The 21,986-nt window shown below is 42.6% G+C and overlaps 2 long non-coding RNA genes across 7 annotated transcripts in view; one reads left to right on the top strand and one right to left on the bottom strand.

The window, feature by feature from the left end:
• The window catches only part of LOC121491448, a 178,579-nt gene extending 157,777 nt beyond the window's left edge, over positions 1–20,802 (top strand). For all 6 annotated transcript variants that reach the window (XR_005987984.1, XR_005987981.1, XR_005987979.1 and 3 more), the window contains 2 exons: positions 9,177–9,323; positions 19,170–20,802. This is a non-coding gene — a long non-coding RNA (uncharacterized LOC121491448). The remainder of the gene's footprint in view (positions 1–9,176; positions 9,324–19,169) is intronic.
• Positions 5,843–15,816, bottom strand: LOC121491450. Its single transcript, XR_005987986.1, has 3 exons — positions 15,293–15,816; positions 14,906–15,071; positions 5,843–6,191 (listed from the first exon to the last, which is right to left on the bottom strand). It is a non-coding gene; the product is annotated as an uncharacterized LOC121491450 (long non-coding RNA).
• Positions 20,803–21,986: the final 1,184 nt, after the last annotated feature.

The following is a 21,986-nucleotide window of genomic DNA, read 5'->3' as shown; positions in this document are numbered from 1 at the left end:
TATAGTTTCTATGGCTTTGAAGATATAAGAAAAAAGGAAAGGAAAAGAAAGGAAAGGAAAGGAAAGGAAAGGAAAGGAAAGGAAAGGAAAAAGAAAGGAAGAGGAAAAAGAAAGAAAGGGAAGGGAAGGGGAGGAAATGAAAGAGATGGAGAAAAAAAGGAAAAAAAAGGAAGGGAAGGAAAGGAAAGGGAAGAAATGAAAGAATGGAAAGAAATGGGGGAGAGAAAGAAACTGACCCTGGTGTTTGTTCTGCACAAAGATAAAATGCATTTCTACTTCTTCCATTTAGAGAGATTATTCAAAATGTGTTCTAAGATATTTAGTCTTTAAAGAAAAAAATATAATTCTAAAGCTTCTTTTACTTCTTTGTAACTAAAGTGAGATGTTTGAACGTAGCATACCTTTGATTTAGGAAAGCATGTTAATAGTCCTTTTAATTATGAAGAACTGTGCATAGTAAATGAATAGGAATTGGAGAATTTTCTCTGAAGAACACAACATAATAGGTTGGGGTCCTTTAGCCTTAAAAAAGTGTGAAGAGATGGAAAATAAAGATGAACAGCCTTTACCTTTGCAATGTGTCAGCCAGCTAGTTCCTAAGAGAAACGAGCAGCCATGGGGAAAATAGTTGATTAACTTTAGGAATAGTGACATCTGCTATTGTCCCACATATCATGAAAGAAATACCCTTTGTTATCCCCAACCCCTTATTAGAATCTTTTTTTTTTTTTTTTTTTTTTTTACAATGGCCTATTTTAGAACACTGGGTTGGTGGATTGATGAGTGTGAAGTGCCCATCCTTGGAATGGGATGGGACAAGGAAGGGAAACATAGCTTCCACACATCACACCTGCTTTGAGGCTAGCAAGGTGCCAGCAGTATCACTTTGGGGGAGAGCAGCAGTCCTGCATTTCCAGGGGGTGCCTAGCCCTCAAAGTCTCTGAAAACCAAGGCAACCTGGCAGGGACCATTGGGAGTCAGTGAAAACAGAGCACAGGTCATATGTGAATTGACTCTATGAGGAGATGCAAAATAAACTCCCCTTTTCCTAAATATAAAGGCAGATGGGATAATGGAATGGGGGAGCAGTAGGCTAGATCCTGCTAATATGAGGCTTCGGACAAACCAGATGGCAGATAATTGAGTTATAATTCATCCAATAAGTGTTTATTGAGCACCTGTTACATGGCAGGCACTGTGCCAGGTGCTAGGGATATAAAATCCAATTACACAGACAGTATCCTCAAGAAGTGTACATCTAGAGAAGAAGACATGCACATGGGTCGACAATTACCCAACAGTGAGTTGAATAGGATGATGACTCTGACACTGATGATAGCGATCACTTACTGCTATTTACTGTGTACTTGGCATCAAGCCAAGGGCCTTTCATGTTCTACATTTGCCCTTCCCAAGGACTCAGTGTGGAAGAAGGTCTTTCTGGTAGCCCCACCTTGCAGATGAGGAAGCTGAGACTCAGAGAATCTAACTTCTTTGGGTCCCAGTTCATAATGCTTATATATTTCCTAATTAGAGTGTGAAACCTTGTGGTCTAATCCCAGAGCTTGTACACTTCACGAGGTGCTCTGGTAACCTGGGGGAAGGAGCAGATGCATCAGTCACGAAGGCTTTAAAGCAAGGGAAGAGATATATTTGATTTGATATTAAAAGATAAGTAACTTCTTCATTAAAGGTGTTGAGGGGTGGGAGTGGGGAAAGAACATATATGCAAGTTGCAGGCAAAGGGAGTGACATGTGCTGCGTTGTGTAGGTTTGAAACACCTAGATATACTGGCAGTGCTTTAGTTTGGTTAGAATATAGGGGTCAAATGATGTGGAGTGGGAGGGGAAGAGGGGGCCCATGGTACATGAACCTAGAGAGGTAACTGGGTTCTGTTCATGGAGGGCACGGGGTGCCAAGTCAGGGAGCTTGACATATATTATAAAGGCTTAGAATCCATGGAAGTGTCTCAAGCAGTAGGATAACCTAATCACGTTGTGATGGCAAAGACCACTTTGGCAACACTGAGAGGAATAGCAGATGGTGGGGAAGGAAGAGTGAGGGAGTTTAGTGAGGAAGGCGATGCACCCACTGCTTTGACCTACGTGGTTACACCCAAGAAATGAGACAGAAGGCAACTTAAGATAAAGTAAGAAAATAGGCCAAGAAGACAATTGTCATAGGAAGTGATTTACAGAGACCCCCAAGGCACATCTGTGCCTTCATACCCCTTTTTCACCGCTCCCAGGACCAGGTCAACAAGTGCCTAGGATATTATAAAGTTGGGTATCATCCTTGAAGCACATGTTGGAACCGGGATTACTTCCTAGAATATCTCCTCATTGTTTCAAAAGACCCAATCTGGAAGCCAGAGAAGAAAAATGAACACAGGCCACCGGCAGTGCAGAAGTCAGAAGCTCATGATCCGGAGTCAAACTTCTTGCATTTAAATCCTATCCCTACTCCTCATTATCTGTGGACCCACAGAGAGTTGTTTTTGTTTTGTTTTGTTTTGTTTTTTAAACCTCTCTGTGCTTCAGTTTTCTTATCTGTAAAATGGAGTAATAATAACTATAGCACTTCATAAGATGGGGAGGCATTTCGTGAAATAATAAATACAAAGCACTAGAATACTGCCTGGTGGTTGGAAAAAGTTAGCAATTATTTTCCAGATAACTACAGGCCTGATTTCTGGGGGTTCTCCTTTCCCTGCCAAGCAGGAAAGTGGCTGTCTGAGTCTGAAGCCAAGGCATTTTGGCTTGAGGCAACATTTTCCAAGGGTTCTTCAAACTCTCCAGCTCTCTTACGAAGGCCTCCACGCTGTAGAAGAACAGGAAGCTGTCCCTTGGCCCCAGTGCCTTCACTATTCAGGATGACTTTTCACCACCAATGAATCCCAGGCTCCTGGACAAGCTTCACAGAAAATAATTTTTCTATGAAGTTTAACAGTCAGGCTAAATACAGCTAATTTTTTTTTAAAGGAAGTCAGATGGAAGCCTATATTCTAGACATGTCTTGAGCAATGAGAAATAATTGTTTGGGGCCATGAAGTTCTCTGCTTTCCTTTGGTTAATAATCGAGAATCAAAGAGGACCGCTAATCTGAAGCACCCATCCTATTTTGTGCCCTAATATACTCAACGGCTCAGGGTTTTCCTTCATTTACCATTCAGAAAGTCCTGGACTGAATAGGTTCGAACAAAGAGATGAGTGTAAAACCAGGAAGGAGGGCTTTTTGAGGACTTGTATAGCTATAGAGTCTCCAGGAACCCAGCAATGTGAAATGGAAATCCCTGAGTGTGATTGCATTTATCCATGGATGCGTAGAGTTCGCTGGGCCTGCTGCTCCTCTGCACCAGTTACCGATCTCCCCGGGTAGGTGCGGTGTGAAGCCCTGGCTGGGGCACCTAAACCAAACCTCCTCCCACTCAGTCTTACATATTTGAGGTCCCCAGCATTACTCTCACTAGAGGATTTTGACAGGGACAGCTCGGTTCTATACAGACTTCCCCAAGATCTGGGTTCTATCAGAAATCACTGGCGTTATTTATTTATCACTTACAAATAGTTAGAGAAGGTTGAACTGACAAAAACTGGGAGAAAAGTCCCTCTTTTCACCGAAGCCAACTCACTTGAGAAGACAAGCCTCACCCTACAGGCAGAAGGAGCTGAGCCAGTTTTGGAGGCTAAGACTGTAGAGGTGAGGTGAGCGTGCACTTGATATGCCATCGCCCCCATTCTCTCCACTCTTACGTTATCTGTAATTGAAGCAGCAGAAGCAGAGGAAGAAGCCCGGACACAGGCTGCCCCATCTCAGACGTCTGTGCCAAAAACTTTGACAGCAACACACAATAGCTGAGGCTAACTAAGCCAAACTTGAATCAGCAGCAGACAGATGTCTGTTATCTGCAGTGTCTGACCCGGTTCCAGAACCCCTAGGAGACACGGCCTGTACCACAGTGAGTCTCTGTCCCAGCAGGAGAAGCGGGGACTCCTTGGTAAATTACCCCAGCTGAGCGCGCAGTTCATTCAGGTCTCAAGATGTTCTTTGGGATCTTCGTATGCCCCCAATTTCACGAGTCACCTTCAATATTGGCTTCCAGGACATGAATCATCCTGGAAGCCATAACCATCACTGCTTATCACCAGCTAGCACTTGTGTGACACCATCGCCACAACATGAACACGTTCCCTGCTGCAGTCACACTCCCATTTAAGGGAGAAGGGACATTCATGGTTCATCTTGTGCTTGGAATTTGTTGTTCCATTTCTTTTACTGCCACAACTCTGCTTTATTGACAAGTTCTTCCATCTTTCAATCTCCTCAACCTTGACCTCCTAACTATAGCCCGTGTCCCATTCCGGCCCTGAAACTTTTAAATTCCGTACAGCTGTATTCACCTCCATACTGCTTATCATGCAGAGGAGAAATGCTACAGAAATGAGCATATCAACAGGCCATAGGCAAGAATTTCCATTTCTCAACACCTTATAGCCAGAATTTGTCCATCCATATGGCCACTGTGAACTTACATATGACCGTGATCTATTCAAAGGACTCTGCTTCAGGGCTATCCCTTCATCTTCACTTTCTCTGAGATCCCAAGTCCACTGCCATCTCAGCAGGTGTAGCCTGACTAGAGAAGCCAGAAGGCTCTCAAGCAGGCCTACATGATAGTCTTCAGTATACAAGAGAGGAGCATAAAGCTATGACAAGTAACCTGGAATACATGGAAGTGACTTTCAAGTGAATACATATGCACACACCGCTAGCCTCTACTGAGAGACAGATTGGGGACCCAAAAGCAAACAAATAAAACACAAAAATTCATCCTCAGCGTCCAGTCTGTAGTCCCTAATGTAAACCAACTGTGTCATTTTACAAATTAGTGTTAAAAGTTATAGAACTTTCCTGAAGTATTCTAGATGGTTGGTGCATTGACTTTGCCCCAGCTTTACTGCGGTGTAATTGACAAATTAGAATTACGTGTATTTAAGGTGTGCAATGTGATCGTTGCTTTACATGCATAACGACATGATTACCACAATCAAAGTAATTAACTTATCACCTCCTAGTCACCATTCTTTTAGTAAGAACAGTTAAGATCTACTCTCTGAACAAATTTCAAGTATACAATACAGCATTATTAACTATAATTACAATGCTGTGCATTATTAGCTCTCTGCTTCTATGAATTCAACTATTTTTAAGATTGTATAAGTGACATCATACAGTATGTGTCTTTATTTGTCTAGCTCACTTAGCATAATGTCTTCCAGTTTCATCCATATTGTTGAAAATGACAGGATTTCCTTCTTTTTTAAGGCTGGATAATATTCCATTACACACACACACACACACACACACACCTCACAATTTCTTTATTCATCTGCCGATGGATACTTAGGTTGTTTCCGTATCTTGGCTATTGTGAATAATGCTGCAATGAATTTGGGAATGTAGGTACTTCTTCAACACATCGATTTCATTTTCTTTGTATATATGTGGTATATACATGTTGACAGAAGTGGTAAACATGTTGACTTCTAAAGTTATTTGAGAGCAGCATATAACATCTACATGGAAATCTACATCTTAAAATGTGACTACAGGAATAACTCCTCCTGCTCCTTCTCCTCGCCGTCCTCCTCCTCCTCGTCCTCCTTCTCCTCCCCCTTCTTGTTACGGTAGTTATTCTTTCGGCCAATATTTGTTGAGGGCCAGGTTCTGGTGCAGAAGGACACGGCTGTTCGTCTTGAGAAACTCAACAGCCCAACGGGAAAGACATGATCCACTGTAATGTGAGCTTTATAAGAGAACAGATGAAGCTGTGAAAACTTTTGTGCTCACATAGGGAAGTCAGTGGGAAAATCGTATGTTCTGTGTCTACAAATGTAAGTAGATGGTCATCAGGTAGTTAAGACATTCCAGGAAGAGAGAATGGTAGAAACAAAGATATGGAGCCCGGAGAGAGGAAGGTCTATATTAGTTAGGGTATAAAGCTAAGCCATTGTAATAAAAGGGACTGATATATAGAGTGATTCGAACAAGATAGCTGTGTATTTATTTCTCTGTTCAGATGTAGGCGGGCAGTCTGGAGCCATTTGACGGCTCCGCTCCATGAGGTCAGCAGAGTTTCAGATTCCTTTTTTCTTTGTTTGCCATTTGCCAGCAATCACCAACACGAGAGCTATGTTCCAGGCCATAGGAAAAGAGCAGAAGTGGAACATAAGCAATTTCCTCTTTACATAACACGACCGAGAGGTTGTACATATGACTTCCACTCACATCCCATTTGCTGAACTTAGTAACACCAAATTTCAAGGAAGCCTGGGAAATGTAGTTTCTGGCTGGGCCTCCACGCTAAAACTCAAAGGATTTTGTTAAGGAAAAGAGAGAGGGAAGCATGTATAGTAAGGGACAGCTATTAGCATCTGCCACAGTGTTGGAGGAATCCTGGGTGACTCTGGCCTGATGTATGGAGGAACGGCAGAGAAGGAAGTTTTCTTGGATATCTGATCTTTGGTACAGAAAATTCATTCTGTAATCCAAGCAAAGGGAATAGAATATGCAAAACAGATAGAGTTGTACAACCTAAAAATAAGCACAGCAATTTATTAGTATTCTTGCTAGGTCGGTATTGTAAAATCTTCTGATGCAACGGCTTCACGGCATCCAAGATGTGTTCATGCTGGGAATCAAACCAGGGTTGTATTTTAAATACAGTTGGCATAGAGAGCTTATCAGTCCTTTGTTCTTGTGTTATATTCTATCAAAGCAGCTGCTTATAGAAGAGTTCAGATTAGAATGGTTTGAGTGAATTCCTGTGAAGTAAAGGGAAGCTCCATCTTAAAAATAAACAAGGGGTTCATTATATGATGTGCTTCGTGACGTGTATTGGTTATTAATAGAAAGCAAAATATCTTGTTAATTATACTGCACAAATTCTGTGTCCTGTTTTAGTCATCAGTTAGGTCAAATGGGCTGGATTAACTATAGTATAAAATCGTAGGAGAGAAAGCCAAAAGCAGGAGGAAGTGATAAGGAGGATGAGATATGAGACATATATTGTGTGTGCTACATAATTTTCTGTTTTCCTGCAATAAACATGGATATTATGCTATATTTTAAAAAAATATATATTTTATTGGGTATCTCCAGTGGCTCACCAGTTTAGCGCCACCTTCAGCCCAGGGCGTTATCCTGGAGACCTGGGATGGAGTCCCGCATCGGGCTCCCTGCATGGAGCCTGCTTCTCCCTCTGCCTATGTCTCTGCCTCTGTGTGTGTGTGTGTGTGTGCGTGTGTGTGTCTCTCATGAAATATATATATATATATAATTTTTTTATTCAAGAGAGGGAGTGAGTGAGAGAGAGCACAATTGGTGGGGGAGAGAAAGGGAGAAGCAGACTCCCCATTGAGCAAAGAGCACGACATAGGGTTTGATCCTAGGACCCTGAGATCATGATCTAAACTGAAGGCAGACACTTAACCGACTGAGCCACGCAGGTGCCCCAGATCTTATGCCATATAACGTTCAAGTTTAAGCTAATTATTTAAACCTGGGAAGTCCAACTCTTTTCAAAAAGCCAAAATTATGGTCCACAAAGGCAAGTCATCACTTTGGAGGTCTCCAGAATTCTCTTGTTTGATAAGAGCACGACTTGTGGAGTTTCTCTAGTAATTGGATGGTTACATCCGTGTAAATGAGACAACAGCTAAGAAAATCAGATTGATGCTGAGAGTGGTCACCGCGCAGGTGTATCTCCAGTGTCAGAGTAACAGTCCTCTTGGTGGCCAAAGACACTTCCTGGACATCGTAATGCCCAGGAATGATGTCTGAACTTTCTTGCCCCACTCCCTCCTATTAAGTTAGGACCCTACTGGAACATTAGTTAGCAGGTGACAATCGGGAAGTACTAGTGACAGATTTTTAGCTTTATATCCACAAGACCAGCTGCTCCATGGTGACCCTGCTTTGGCAAGCTTCGCTGGCAGCTGGTTAAATGTGTTGCTCTTGGCAAGTTCCCACCAGCTGTTCCCACCTGTGGTCATATGCAGGATCTGTCACTTATGCTTATTAGATCTGTAAATCCGAGAGATAATCCGACCTGTTACAAAGAGCCTCATGCATGGTATATGGGTACCAAATTTAGTGAATCTCTTCTTAGTATGTGATTATTTTGCACATGGCTTTTCATTCTCTTTTCTCTCGTACCCACATGACCACCCAGCGCTTGACCAAGAAACTAATTAATTGGGAAGTCCTTCTGCTGTAAGGTCACAGATACATACGACATCAGAACTTGACCCACAACCGGGGATGTGTCCCTGTTGTAACCCATGAATTCAAGAACCTTTTACTTTCACTCCCTTACTTCTTACCTTCTCCTTTTTCATGGCAGCTTAAACCATATAATCTGCCATCTGAAAGAGTTACGTAAGGCAGAGCATGAAATACTCCCAGAAGTCACACTATTAATTAGACCCTTACATCATAGCATCATAAAAATTAGAAGAATAGAGGTTCTGCAGCATGAAGTCATTTTTTTTGCCCATTTCCCTCCTCTCTGCCTTCTGCCCAAATGGCATTATTTCCTGTTGTATTTACTAGTTCTTTGTCCACTTAAACAGGAAATAGATTAAATATGGCGCTTTCTCAGTGGTCCATCCAGTGTTATCAGAAAGGTCCCAAAGTAATTGACACTACCTCCCTGGAACCTGCGTGATGAATCCTTACTCAGTGGCCTTTCTGCTATAAATACGGCACCTGTCCCGGCTGACATGCGTGTATTATTGGACAGACTTTAATCTCAGCATTATACAGGCCCACATTTTTCCTCCGCCAAACACTATTTGCAGTTCTGTCCCAGATGTAACAACCTAATCAAAACAGAATTTCATAGAGCACTACACAGAGGATTGGTTTCCAGGGGACCGTGCAACAGGTATCTCTATGTTTACTGCCTTCTTTTATGAAACTTGATACAATGCAATTGGCAGATTGCACGTTGAATACTGGGATGCGACTCACAAGAAATGAATTGTAAATAATAAGGTTTAGCAGCAGCCAAAAACATTTTCAAGTCCTCGTAATGCCAGCATTCTCAACTATAACATCACTAATGTCAAATTAACACGGTGCAGCTCTACCTTTCCTGCGTTGTCTTTCTCAGGGGCTCGTATTTTCAACCGAACTGCATCTTTGACGACGGATGCTGCCTTGGGTAGAGGGGAAAAGAGAAAACTCCCAAAGACCCACAGAAACAAGAAAGCCTTTCAGAGGACTCTACCGAAACGTGGTCAAAGGACAAACGGATCAGGTAGGAATGACGGAAATATAGAAGTTTTGAGTGAAGGAGCTTTTGGAGACCTCCTACTTACAAAACGTGCCTTTGGAATCTGCTTTATAATTAGAAAAACAATATTACTTAAAAGTTAAAAAAAGAAAAAAAGGACGAGTGCTCAGATTTCAGTCCTTGGCTGTCCCCTACTAGTGGTATCGCACTGCAACATCCTGACGCTTCTCAGCCTCATCGTTTGTCACATTGGGGTTCATAAGACCTGCCTTCATTCCATTCTTTTTAGATGGCTTTTAGAATAACCAGATTAAAATAATCAAATTAGATATCGTAACCACAGAGAGTTTTTAAATAACAAACAATTAAATAACTGTAAGGCATTAATATTCTTACCAGTATCAGCACCTAATCCCACTTCTTCAGTTTATTAAATGCAGAAATTGAGGCTCAAAGATACTAGAAAATTCATTCAAGACAGCAGATGGCACATATTACAGCTAAGCCAATAATCAAAGTCTGTCATTGCCCACTGGGTACACTTCCTTTTACTTAACAAAGATTCAAAGAAGATACACAAAATTCAGATTTTCTTGGAGATAAGTGCGAGGCCAAAGTGAGACAGACTCTTCCAAGAAAAAAAAAAAAAATCCAACCTTGCTCGTGCACCCTGCTGCCTCCACCATTTTAGCACTTCCAGAATATATTATACTTGCAAACTGGGATATAACAATTAGTTAATTGAATCTTTGTAGCAGATGGTGGAAGTTTATGAATTGAATCAATTAATGAATAAATAAAAATAAACTGTTGCTATCATTAGTGTCCCTAAAAAAATATGTAAGTAGCATACATTTATTTTCATAGTTCACAGATGGAGATTTTGAGGCCCGTAGAGGTTCCATTTGCTTCTGAATAGGTAATAGACAGATACTCAGTCTAAAAAGAAATTTCAACAGGCTACCAGGCTATCATTAGTCCTTTTTTCTTTCTTATCCAGAACACAGCTTAGTAGAGGCTATTTGCAGTCCTTTCTTCCTGTCTCCTTATCTACCGTTTTGTAATCCAATCTGGCCTTGGCATAGGACACCTAGTTGCACAAGCTGTAAGCAGCCTGGATATCAGTCAAGCCTTTGTGCTTTTACTTATGAAAGGTCTCACATCCAGAGAGCCAGCGAAAAAGGGAGACTGCAGTCCTCGGAACAAGTGTCTGAGAGGGGGCAATGGGATCTTCCATCATACAAAGCATTAGTAATAGCCTAGATCTTCCCATTTCTAGTGGAGTGTCTATGCAGGAAAAAAAAAAAAAAAGGAAAGAGATCGTTGAGTTGTTCATGGCTTGGCACTTCTAGCAATCCTAATATCTGGAGGATCTTTGCTTCTGTCCAAGAGTAGCCCAAGAAACACCCCCACAGCCGCACCTATCCCGTAGACCACTTTGGTGGAACCAATGAGGAATCAGACCCTCCAAAGCATTTTGTAAGGCAGTCTTGTGCTATGCAGCATTTCACCGATGGTTAGCACCACATTAAAATGTCATTTCAGGCAATTAATATTTTATTTATAAACACTTATAAATATTTATTATAAATGACTATTTAAATAGCAGCTCATGAGAAAACAAATCTATTACGTTTGTATTAAAACATCCTCAGATGCTTAATTATAGGAATATTTAGACAAACCATTAAAAATTTATGCCAACTTTCTTGAGAAGTCTGGGACAAACCGAGTTAGACTTCCCCATTGAGCTGAGAGGGCAAATTTGATAGGATGGCACAAAAACAAGAGGAAAAAAGTCATTTCCAGTTCCCCTTTCTAACAGTTGGACAGATTGTACCTTCATGGCAGGGAAGTCAAAAGGCATCTTTTCTTCTAAGAAAAATCGGTTTAAAAAAAAAATTGTCAGGAAAGATGGACTCATCCCGGACAAATGTCCCAGGCATAGTTGGAATCAAGATATGTTACGTGTTTAAATGGATCTGATTAAGCATCTTCAGCTTCTTCAGCTATTTTAATCAGTTCCCAAACATGCAATTGGCAGTCCTATTTTTCAACCAGAAAGAAAAATGGTGATTGCCTGCATTGATCTGTTGTAGAGTACATCACCTTACCCTACTCAGTTCTGAAAATATAATTAAAACATTCTATTCTGATACCAGTGGCTCACCAAAGTGTACGAATCTAGGTGAACATTTTCCCTTTTTTATGGCTCGTAAGTTTAGGATGAAAACAAAGTAAATGAGACTGAATCCTCTTAACTGGCTGGAGCTGATTTATTTCTATTGAAATGCATTGTAATTTCCATACATCATGTGTTTTCACTTCAATTACCGCACTATTTGATTGGACTTCATTTTGCTTTATTCGTGTATTTGCATTATAGCTATTGCAAAAACACCCTGTAAGACTTGCATACATTTGGAGCTTTAAAAGTACAGTGAGCGATTTGATAGGAAAGTTGCAGTTCCCCCATATATTTCCAAGAAGTGCTCTTTGGAACATTCTGTTGTTGTCACAACATGTCTCTCAGTTATGCTTAATTTAATTGCTCTTGGCTTTTGGTATGAGACAAGTTCACTCTAATACATTACCAAGTAGTTTGAAATAGCATCGTAATCCGTAAGGGTCATCTTATGAATTTTAAGACCATCCAACCCCTTTAGCTGCTTTTAATGATCTGAAATTTATTTTTTGAAAACAGGCATTATTATTTGTAGTGGGGAATATCACATAACATAAAAAATATGGACTAGATATTTTGCGTAATCAAATCAAAATAGAGATGGGAAAGCATTGTGGATTAGAAATGAGAAACCTGGAAAGACATGCTGGATGGCGATATCTGATGGGCACTGCTTTGAAATAAAATCCTAATAACCTGAGGAAATCATTTTGAAGACCTTCAGAACAACTCAGACATACTAGAACAGCTAGTTCTTTGCCTGGCATTTTCCACCCCCCCAAAGCCACAGTACACAATCTTGAGTGCACTTAAAATGTTGACAACATTGTTTTGAAATATTTGCCATAAGGTCATATGCCATAGTGGACTGTCCCTGGAAGTGAGCAATCCGATATTATTAAAAAGCACGACTTCTGCATGCCTAATCCCAATTAACCACTTGTAACCTGGTTCCAAATACAAACGTGATTCCCGTTCAACTCTCTTTTTTCCTCATGCAGGCAAAACCGTGATCTAGTACTGTTGTGTTTTATGCCAATAACATAAACTGCTATAACTCTCAAAGCAGTGACCTATCAACCTATTCTAAAAACGTCTAGCCACTATCCCACGAAGATTGTGATGTTTTGTTTATTTGTTTCGGAGTCTGCTCTTTTCTTCCAGAAGCAGTGGCTATTTTTAGAATTCAACTTTTTATTCTTCCTTTAATCACACCCAGAATGCAATGCTTGTAAACTGTACCAATGTGTCACCTATCCTCTATTTATTACATCTTATGCTTTAAATATCACCTCTGACAAACAAAAGAAAAGCAAATGTCCCTAAATTTCCTGAAGGGCTGAAACATCAAGCCCGGATTATTATTGTTTATGTCTCAGCTTTAGCAGCTCTAGTGTCTCCATGGTCTGCTGTGTGCCGTGCTGGCAATGATGGATGGCCATTACGGCAGCTTATTGGAAATGGCTTGATTTATAACCTGTTCTCCTGCCTCAGTCTAATGGCTTCATTTCTTTCCTCCAGTGCGTGATGCCACAGCCAAGGTCATTGCGCCAATGGCCTTTTGTTGTTAGTCTGCTGATGACCAGTGTGCCCAGGAGTCAGCACGGGGAGGGGTGAAGGGGGGTAGGGAACAGGGAGGAGGAAACAAAGGGGTGGGGAAGCTCCAACCTTTACATTTTAATTTTTTTTTTCATCTCAGTCCCTGATAACTGCAGTAGAACAGTAGATTAAATGCTGTCTTCTATTTGCTTCCCGTGCTTGCCAGACAAGGAGCTGCTTTATGATCCTCAGTGGGGAAGTCTATTACTCACCTCTACTTTAAATGACCAACATCAAATATATACAGCTCCCATTAAAGCTGAGATCAATAAAAATGCCATTAAGATAGTAAAAGTTGCTGATATTAGTGAAGCCCCCAAACAAAATATTTGATTTTCTTTCAGGTTGTTAGTGAGATGGAATACGAACATATAAGTGAAAGGAGAACTGGCCATGCCTATGGTCAATAATTTATCTCAGAGATTCATTCAGCCTCTCACCCAATATTTCCCTCCTGTCTATTGATTCCTCATCATTATTTGTCATAAGCTGTCCTAACTCAAGGAGAAAATATGCCCTGCTGGTCCAAGGGGAGTCATACCTGGAGAAATAGAAAGGAATTTCATTAAAAGCAAGAAAGAACTGCTGTGGCTTTGAGAAACTCCGGAAGCAAGTTGCCAAGACTTTTGTTAGAGACTTAAAGCACGTTGTAAGCTCAGTAGCATTGCACATGGACATCAGGAAACCTAGACTGGGGTTGGCCTCATCGTGGTGCAAGAAAAATCAGAGGCCTTTTCGGGTGAGATTTCAGCTTCCAAAAATGTGTCTGTGTGCACGCACGTGTGTGTACGCTTGCACACACAGACACGCACATACCGGTGTGTGAGTGTGTGTATGTTTTCCCTTCGTGTATTCCCTTTCACTAGAATGCTCCGTGTTCATTCTCCCAGCTGGGCTCCTATGGGTACTGGAGGGAAGTCAAGAGTTCTAGAGAGACGTTAGTAAAGGGTATACAAGATGATGGCCAATGTCTTGGGGTCCAACTGAAACCTCAAAAGTAAAAAAGCATGACTTTGGAAATAGGATTGATTTTTAAAAACATGACTATATGCTTAAGGACAATTTTAAATAAGGCGACCCTATTTCTTTTTTTTTTTTAAACATTTTTTTAAATTTTTTTTATGATAATCACAGAGAGAGAGAGGCAGAGACATAGGCAGAGGGAGAAGCAGGCTCCATGCACCGGGAGCCCGATGTGGGATTCGATCCCCGGTCTCCAGGATCGCGCCCTGGGCCAAAGGCAGGCGCCAAACCGCTGCACCACCCAGGGATCCCCGACCCTATTTCTTTTTAATGGGATACGTGTTGGTGTTGTGGCATTGAGTGGTATTCTTTGAAACTGGTTTTGAACAATGGCTGGAGAGCTTCCTTTTCTGAAAGTCAATGATAGAGAATTTTTCTAAGTTAAATATACTTGGAGGTGACTAATTCTCCCCAACAGGTGACCTTGTTGGAATTTTCTCAAATCTTAAATCGATTTAGTCTGGAACATAAATTCCTAGCATTTTAAAACTGAAAGGGAGTACGTAGTCCCATTCCTTTCCTTAGTAGTAATAAGGATGCTACCGTTACTAATAATAATTAATATTAATCTAAAGCTTACTCTGTGCTAGGCACTATACTAAGCAACTTATATCCTCTACACACCCTTATGACGTGATCAATAGCTCCATGTTATAGAAGAGTGGGAGGGTCAGATAACCCTCCCCAGATCATATAGCTCCCTGCGGTGCCTTCAGGATTCACACTTAGCTTTGTTAGATTTCGTAACTAAATAGAGGTGGAATATTTAAAATGAAGTAGAAGAGCCCGATAAACTTACCTAAACTCAATAATCGGATGCCCCAAAGACTATTTAGAGGTGATGGAGGTAATTTTGAGAATATTTTCATTGTGTAATTCAATAAAGAGGATTTTTCTTTGGATTATCCTTAAGAATGAAAAATAGTCACATGTTGGTAGTTCTAGAAGTATCTTCTTTCCATTTCCTTGAAAGTAAAAGAAAAACATCAGTACTCATAACTCCAAATGTCAAAGCCCGCAGTATGCCTACGCATGTGAAGTGCTATTAGGGAGATGAAAATTATAACTTACTTAAGATACTTCCTAACATCTACATTGGACTTTGTTATATTAATTAATAATGAAAAATTATATATAATACCTACTTCTTTCTATTATGAAACCCGTAGCCCATGAAGCTATATACCTTTAAGTTTATGGCTTCAGTCGTGGTCTGAGTAAACCTCTGAAATCTCCCTTTTAATTCTTGAGCAAAACTTAACTCCTGAAGTAAAGGTAAACACGGGCTCCTTTGAATTCATATCATCAGGAAATGAGGCTATCTCAGGGGAAGGAGGAGGAAGGCCCAGGCAATATATACAGAGCCAGTTTCACCACTCTAAGCAAACTAACGAGTTGTTAATTATCCACTAACCAGTTAGTTAGAGGGTATTTACCTCAATTTAGCAAGTAACAAACATTAGTGATTTCTCAATTTAGTCACACTGTCCATGTGACTCTACTGAGCAGTTAACAAATAATTATCAAGCGTCCGCTGTGGGCCAGAGGAACCGACAGTCCATGTGAGAAAAGCCTCAGGTCTAGATCTCATTCAATATGCCGTTTAATTCCTGGCACAAGTCTATGTCCATCGTGATAGTGTACAGTTAGGAAGACCAGTTAGGAGATGAAAGCAGGCCCCGGATCCCACATTTGTTCTGATCCCTACTAAACTTCCTGTACGGTCTTCATAATCATCAAGTCTGCTCCCGGAGAACACAACCTGCAGACCTTCCTGAATGAGGCTCTGCACTCAAGTCACACAAACCCCGTAGACATCAAGAAGGAGCCAGAGAGAAAGCCAGTCGTCTGGGCTCCGGTGTTGGGTCTGCCTCTGTGACCTTATCACTGCAGCTGGAGACTTTGCTTTCCTAGAGAAACTTAGGCGGCTTGACTACTTAAAATTGGCCTCTCCCCTGTTTTGTTTCTTGATGCTGTTTTTTATTTTTACCATCTTAACTGTTTTTAAGTGTATAGTTTAGTAGCAGTAAGGATATTCACATTGCTGTGCAACAGATCTCTAGAACTTTCTCATCTTGCAAATCTGAAACTCTATACCCATTAAACAACTCCCTAATTCTTCTTTCCCTCAGCGCCTGGTAACTACCAATCTAAGTACTTTATATAAGAGGAATCAAACAATTTTTTTTCATGTGATTAACTTACTTCACTTAGTCTAACATCCAGAAAGTTAATCCCTGTGGTAGCACGTGACAAAATTTCCTGCCTTTTTAAGGCTGACCAATATTCTATGTTATGTGGTTACCACATTTTGTTTACCCAATCATCTGTCAAAGGATATCGCAAATAATGCTACCACGAACACAGCTATGCAAGTATCTCTTTCAGACCCTGCTTCCAGACGTGGGATTGCTGAATCATATCATTGTGCTATTTTTAATTTTTTGCAGAACAGTCATGCTGCTTTGCACAGCATCAGTACCAATTTAATTTCCACCAAAAGTGCACGGGGGTTCCAAAGTCTCCACATCTTCACCAACATTCTTATTTTCGGGTTGTTTATGTTCCTGTTTTGGAGAGTAGCCATCCTGACGGGTGTGAAGTGGTATTGTGTTGAAATGATTAATGATGTTGAGCATCATTTCATATACTTGTTGGCCATTTGTGTGTCTTCTTTGGGGAAATGTCTATCCAAATTTTTGCTCAATTTTAATCAGGCTATTTGCTATTTCGTTGTGGAGTGGTAGAAATTCTTTCTAGATATGAATCCCTGATTGGACATAGGATTTGCAACTATTTTCACTGAGTCCATAGGTGATCTTTTTACTCTCTTTTCTCTCTCTCTCTCTTTTTTTAAAAAAAGATTTTATTTATATATTCCTGAGAGACACAGAGAGATACAGAGAAAGGAAGAGACACAGGCAGGGGGAGAAGCAGGCTCCCTGCAGGGAGCCCGATGTGGGACTCGATCCCAAGACCCCGGGGTCACGCCCTGAGCCGAAGGCTGGTGCCAAACCACTGAGCCACCCAGGGAATCCCTCTTTTTACTCTCTTGATGGTGTCCTTCCATACACAGAAAATTTGAAGTTTAATGTAATTCTATTTGTTGAATTTTGCTTTTGTTCCTCGTGCTTTTAAAATCATTGTCACACCCAATGCCATGACGTTTTTCTCCTATCTTCTTCTAAGAGTTTTATAATTCTGGATCTTTAGATCTTTAACTCATTTGGGGTTAATATTTTGTATATGGTATGAGACAAAGGCCTAACTTCATTTTTTTGCACGTGGATATCTAGTTTTCTCAGTGCCATTTGTTGAAAAAATTGTCCCTTCATGTTAACATGACTGTGAACGACCCTTGTTCCCTATCTCATACCACTTGTCCCTCTGCTTCCTAGGAAAAAAAAATTCTCTCTCCCACTGACGCCTCTCTCCTAGATTGCATTAGTCTGGATTGTCAGATTTCTCTGTAATTAGGTTGACTCTGCAAATAAATGTCTTCAGTGATACCTTAAATTTGCTTTGTATAAAGAGAGAATAGGAAGATGGCCCACTATTAGTGGATCAGGGTGAAATTTGCAGTAAAACTCAAAAGTGCAGAACATGTCACATTTCTTTCTCTTTCCTCTAAATTACTGCATATGTAGCGATGTTCCATCCTGCAGGATTACTAGCAAATTCAAACTCAGGATTCTGCAAGGTGGGGGACCCTGCATCTCTTGAATCCTAGAAGCTAATGTGGGGCCCAGAAACTGGGACAAAGGCTGTCTTGTCTTCAGCCCACATAGTAGCCACAGTATCCTCCCTGCCCAAGCACATGCTGGCCCTTGAAGGCAAGAGCGTCTGTTGATTTTATGCCAAACTTGTCCATGGGGCTATCTATTAATTTTGAACATAAATAATAGTACCAGCTATTTCCAGAGGGCTTACTGTGAGCCACATGTTGTTTTAAGTATCTTTCATGAATTAATTCATTGAATCCTCGCATGTATCTATGAGATTGGGTTTTTTATTATTGCTCTTTTACAGATAAGAAAAGTGCTTCTTCTATATGAAAAAAAACTGAGGCACAAAAAAACGAGGCCCATAGTAGTAGTAGTAGTTCCATAGTGGTGGGTTGGGATTTTAACTGAGACATACTGGCTTCAGAGTCCATGCTGTTCATCAAAGTACTAATTTCCTTCACTAAAGCACTTCATTTCCTCCCAAGGAAGACGGTCTAGAGACCCCACCACCTCAGGGTGGTACCGCTAGAGAATGAGACATGGCTCCCAATTCTCACAGAAAGTATCTACTTTTCATCCTGGGCCAAAATGGGGCAGGATCTTCTCCATTGCTCTCCTGATCTTCAGCTCCTCCTTTTTTTTTGTCTGCACTTCAGGCTCAGTAGCAAACCAAAGATGGGTAGGGAGTTTTCTTAAAGCCACTTCTGCTCTTGCTGGCAACGCCAATGCTCCTGAGTCAGCTGAGCAGAAAGGCCTAACTACCTGCTTCAGATGGGAGCAAACAAGTGTATCTAAGGACCAGACTCAAGCTATCGGCCTGGTGCGTTTTCCTGGCAGCTCATTATAAATCCTTCCCACTGAGGGCCTGACATCCTGTCAAATCTGGGACTGGCCCCTTCTGTTTGTTTATTCATAAAAGACAACATATAAGTCTTCCCAGTCACAGACTTCTCGAAGCACTATGCAGAATGGGCAGCACTGGGGATTTCCCACGATCTGGACGTCACTCCTGGGAGGCCGGTCTTGGCTGGGTCGGGTTAGAGGGGAGAGTCCAGTACAACAGTCAGAGGCTGGATCCTACCATGTGTCATCAGGACGCTCGTCTTTGGGGCACAGTGCCTCACCTGCTGAGCCTACCACATGTTTCGTGAAATGCAGGTGCGTGTGGACCAAAGGGAAGTGGCAGGGAGGCCCCGAACACCATGAAGTCACAGGATGAATGTGTGCAGGGTTGAGAAATAGGGTTGTCAAAGCCAAAACAAGCTTGGTGTCTGTGTCCCCTGTTTCTTTTTATTTCTTTTTTATTTTTTTATTTTTTTCCCGTTTCTTTTTCCACAGCCCTCTGCATCAATCGCCCACACATTCATCAGACCGGTGAAAAATACCTCCAGAAGATTTGAACCAGAATCTTAAACTCTAAAGAGTTAACGTAACATTTATTAAAGAAGCAGGAATATGTTTCAAACAAGTCACTTGTCAGAGTTTGGTTGGCTCCGGGGAGTTCGGCAAAATTGTTTAGCCTTGCCTTTGAAGCTGTCACTTTATGCGTGGGATAAGGAGAATTTTAAAGGCAAATGGCAGGGCATGGATCTGCGATCTGGAGGGGTTTTGTAAGTCTCTACTTGCCAGTTTATCAGTGACAATGACGTATCTTACCAATTCATGGTAAAGACAAACCTGATGAGGTAATGCGCCCTCTTAATTAATGAGCCTCTAATGAATAAAGCATTGGCAATGGCAGGTTGGTGGAAAAATGGGTTTGAAATAACAAGTACAAACCGTTTACTGGGCTGGGATTATGAGAATCAGACACGGCCTGTTTTTGGAGAATAAATGCAATGCCACCGATGCAATTACCCAGAAAAATGAAGCTAAGCAAAAGTCTGTTTTGAGAGGAGCAGAATCTCAAAGAGCCGCCGATCTAGCTGATGGAATTCACGAAATCCTGAACAAAGGACAGGTGACTGCCATCGTTTTGGATCCGATGCCCGGGTCTGCCTTTCCCCTTGACCTGGAGCTCTGCACAGCGGAGGACAGGATGTATTTGCTAGCACCTTCTAAAGCCCAAACCCCTGGCCTTTTTATATTCTTATACTGATGGGTGAGTCTCTGCCGCGAATTTTATGTCCCTTCTGGTCGGCAAAATGAATGAAGTGCTCTGTAGAAGAATAACGCATTCAGATGCCAAGCGCTTGATCCTTACAGCACCTGTAGCATATAAAAGCATTTGAGGACTTAGGAAGTGAGTCATCCAGCATTAAACAGGGTTTAAATCTGGTTCACTGACCTCAGTAAACAGGGAGTGACGGCAAAGCCATCCCCCCTCATTAGATTGTTGGAAATGTTCCTGGGTGGGACAGAGTGAGGCTGCCCCCCTACTCCCAGTAGAGACCAGGTTAGAGAGGTTGCCTTCACTGCTGCAGCCGCCCAGACCCCCCCTGCCCCCCCCCCGGAAGGACGCATAGGTGTGCATGATGGTGTTGAACCTTCCAGTCATCCTGCCCCGGGAATGTGAAGTCTTCTACTTGCCCATGAGCAGCAAAAGGCTGCGAGGCTGCCGGGAATATCTTGGGGCCAAAAGCTGAGCAATCAGTGTCTGGGGGGCTGCACAACCATGACCATCTCCCAGCAGGTGCTGCTACCGGGTGGTGCGGTGCTCTGCCTCCACGATGTCCCGCTTCCCCCCTGGGGACAAACGACGTCCAGGTCCAGGCAGCCTCCTCAGGCTGGAGAGTGCTGGGGCGGTGGGCGTATTGCCCTGGGGACGCGGCCTTCCAGCGGGTCCTTCTCAGCCTTCGTGAAGTTTCTAGTCCATGAGGCCTCAGGCTCACAGAGCTCGCATCTGGAGGGGTAGGTGTCTGTGGGTCCTGCCCCAGCTCATCCTCCCAGATCTTCGTGAGGCCTGAAGTCAAGCACCAAGTCTTTCCAGGCTGAGAGAGCCTTGATCCTGAGGAGAAGGTTTCTCAGGAGCTGCTGCTATAGGGGGCCCTTCCAGTGCTCGCAGGGGTTGGGGGCTAAAGGCAAGCGAGATGTTTCCTTGGGGTCAGAAAGTGTGGGCAAGGAGTGGAGCGATTCCAAAGAGTAGCTGCCTCCCAGATGCTTTCCCCAGCCTTTGAGGAAGCCTGGGTGCCGGCCAGAAATCTCTGCAGGGCCTGAGATCTCTCCTCAAGAGTAGAAGAAGCCTGAGGAGCAGCTGCCCCCAGGCCTGGAGCAACCCTGAAGGTCCCCTCCGCTTCCGTGAGTGCTCTTGTTGAGGGAAGCATGTTTGAGAGCCGCGCTGGCAGCTGGTCTCCCCCAAGAAGCCCCACTTTTCTCAGCAAAGCCAGGAGACCCAGGCGGGACTGAGGTTCCGAAGACGTCAGTAAGAGCATCCCAACCCTTGCTGCCGAACCCGGGAGGCTGACCAGTTCTCCTGCCTGGCCAAGACCCATTTCTGAGGTCTCTAACCACGAAGAGGTGCTCAACAGGAGAATTTACCCAATAGCCCCAAAGCCCAGGATTGTCCGGTGGAGTCATCGCAGGGTTGTCATAGAAAGCGGTAGTCTGAGTGAATCCAACCAAAGAAACCCGGAAGTACGGGCGAGTGGAGATAGGAATAGTAACAGCTCCTCAGGTGCTCCCCAACCCACATGCCCGGTGTTGAGAACACTTTCAGTCTCAAGAGAACCCCTTCCTGGAGATTCAATAGAATCTCCCCCAGAAGGGAGAAAGCACAGAAAATGATGGCACTACCCTTGTGCCCAACTTGATCACCCAGAGTTAGAGATGGGTGCGTCCGAAGACGAGATGTCGGGGACTCCTGGCCACCCCGAAGACGCTCACCAAAGTGTCTACTTTGGCAGAGAAGCAACTGGTCTGGAACCCATCTGCCCTGGTGGCCAGGAAGCAAGCAGCTTTCAGGAAAAGATGAGGCCATTCTAGAGTGAGAGGATGACCATGGTCAGACACGCCCGTGGGCATTCTGGGTGCCAGGCCAGGCCTCCCCTAATGCCTCACACACCATGCTCGTGACCTTGGCCCTACTTTCACTTGAGTTAGAGCCGACAGGGAGCGACTGTCCCCCTTCTTTCATCCCAACCAGATTTTACTAAGGGTATCTCAAGGTTTTTTGTTTTTTTTTTCCCCTTCAAGGAGACATCCCAGATGTTTAAGTCA

The sequence above is a fragment of the Vulpes lagopus genome, chromosome 5 (assembly GCF_018345385.1).
Source record: "Vulpes lagopus strain Blue_001 chromosome 5, ASM1834538v1, whole genome shotgun sequence".
NCBI lineage: Eukaryota > Metazoa > Chordata > Mammalia > Carnivora > Canidae > Vulpes > Vulpes lagopus.
The sequence above is the reverse complement of the archived record's forward strand: the minus strand, read 5'-3'. Positions and strand labels throughout refer to the sequence as shown.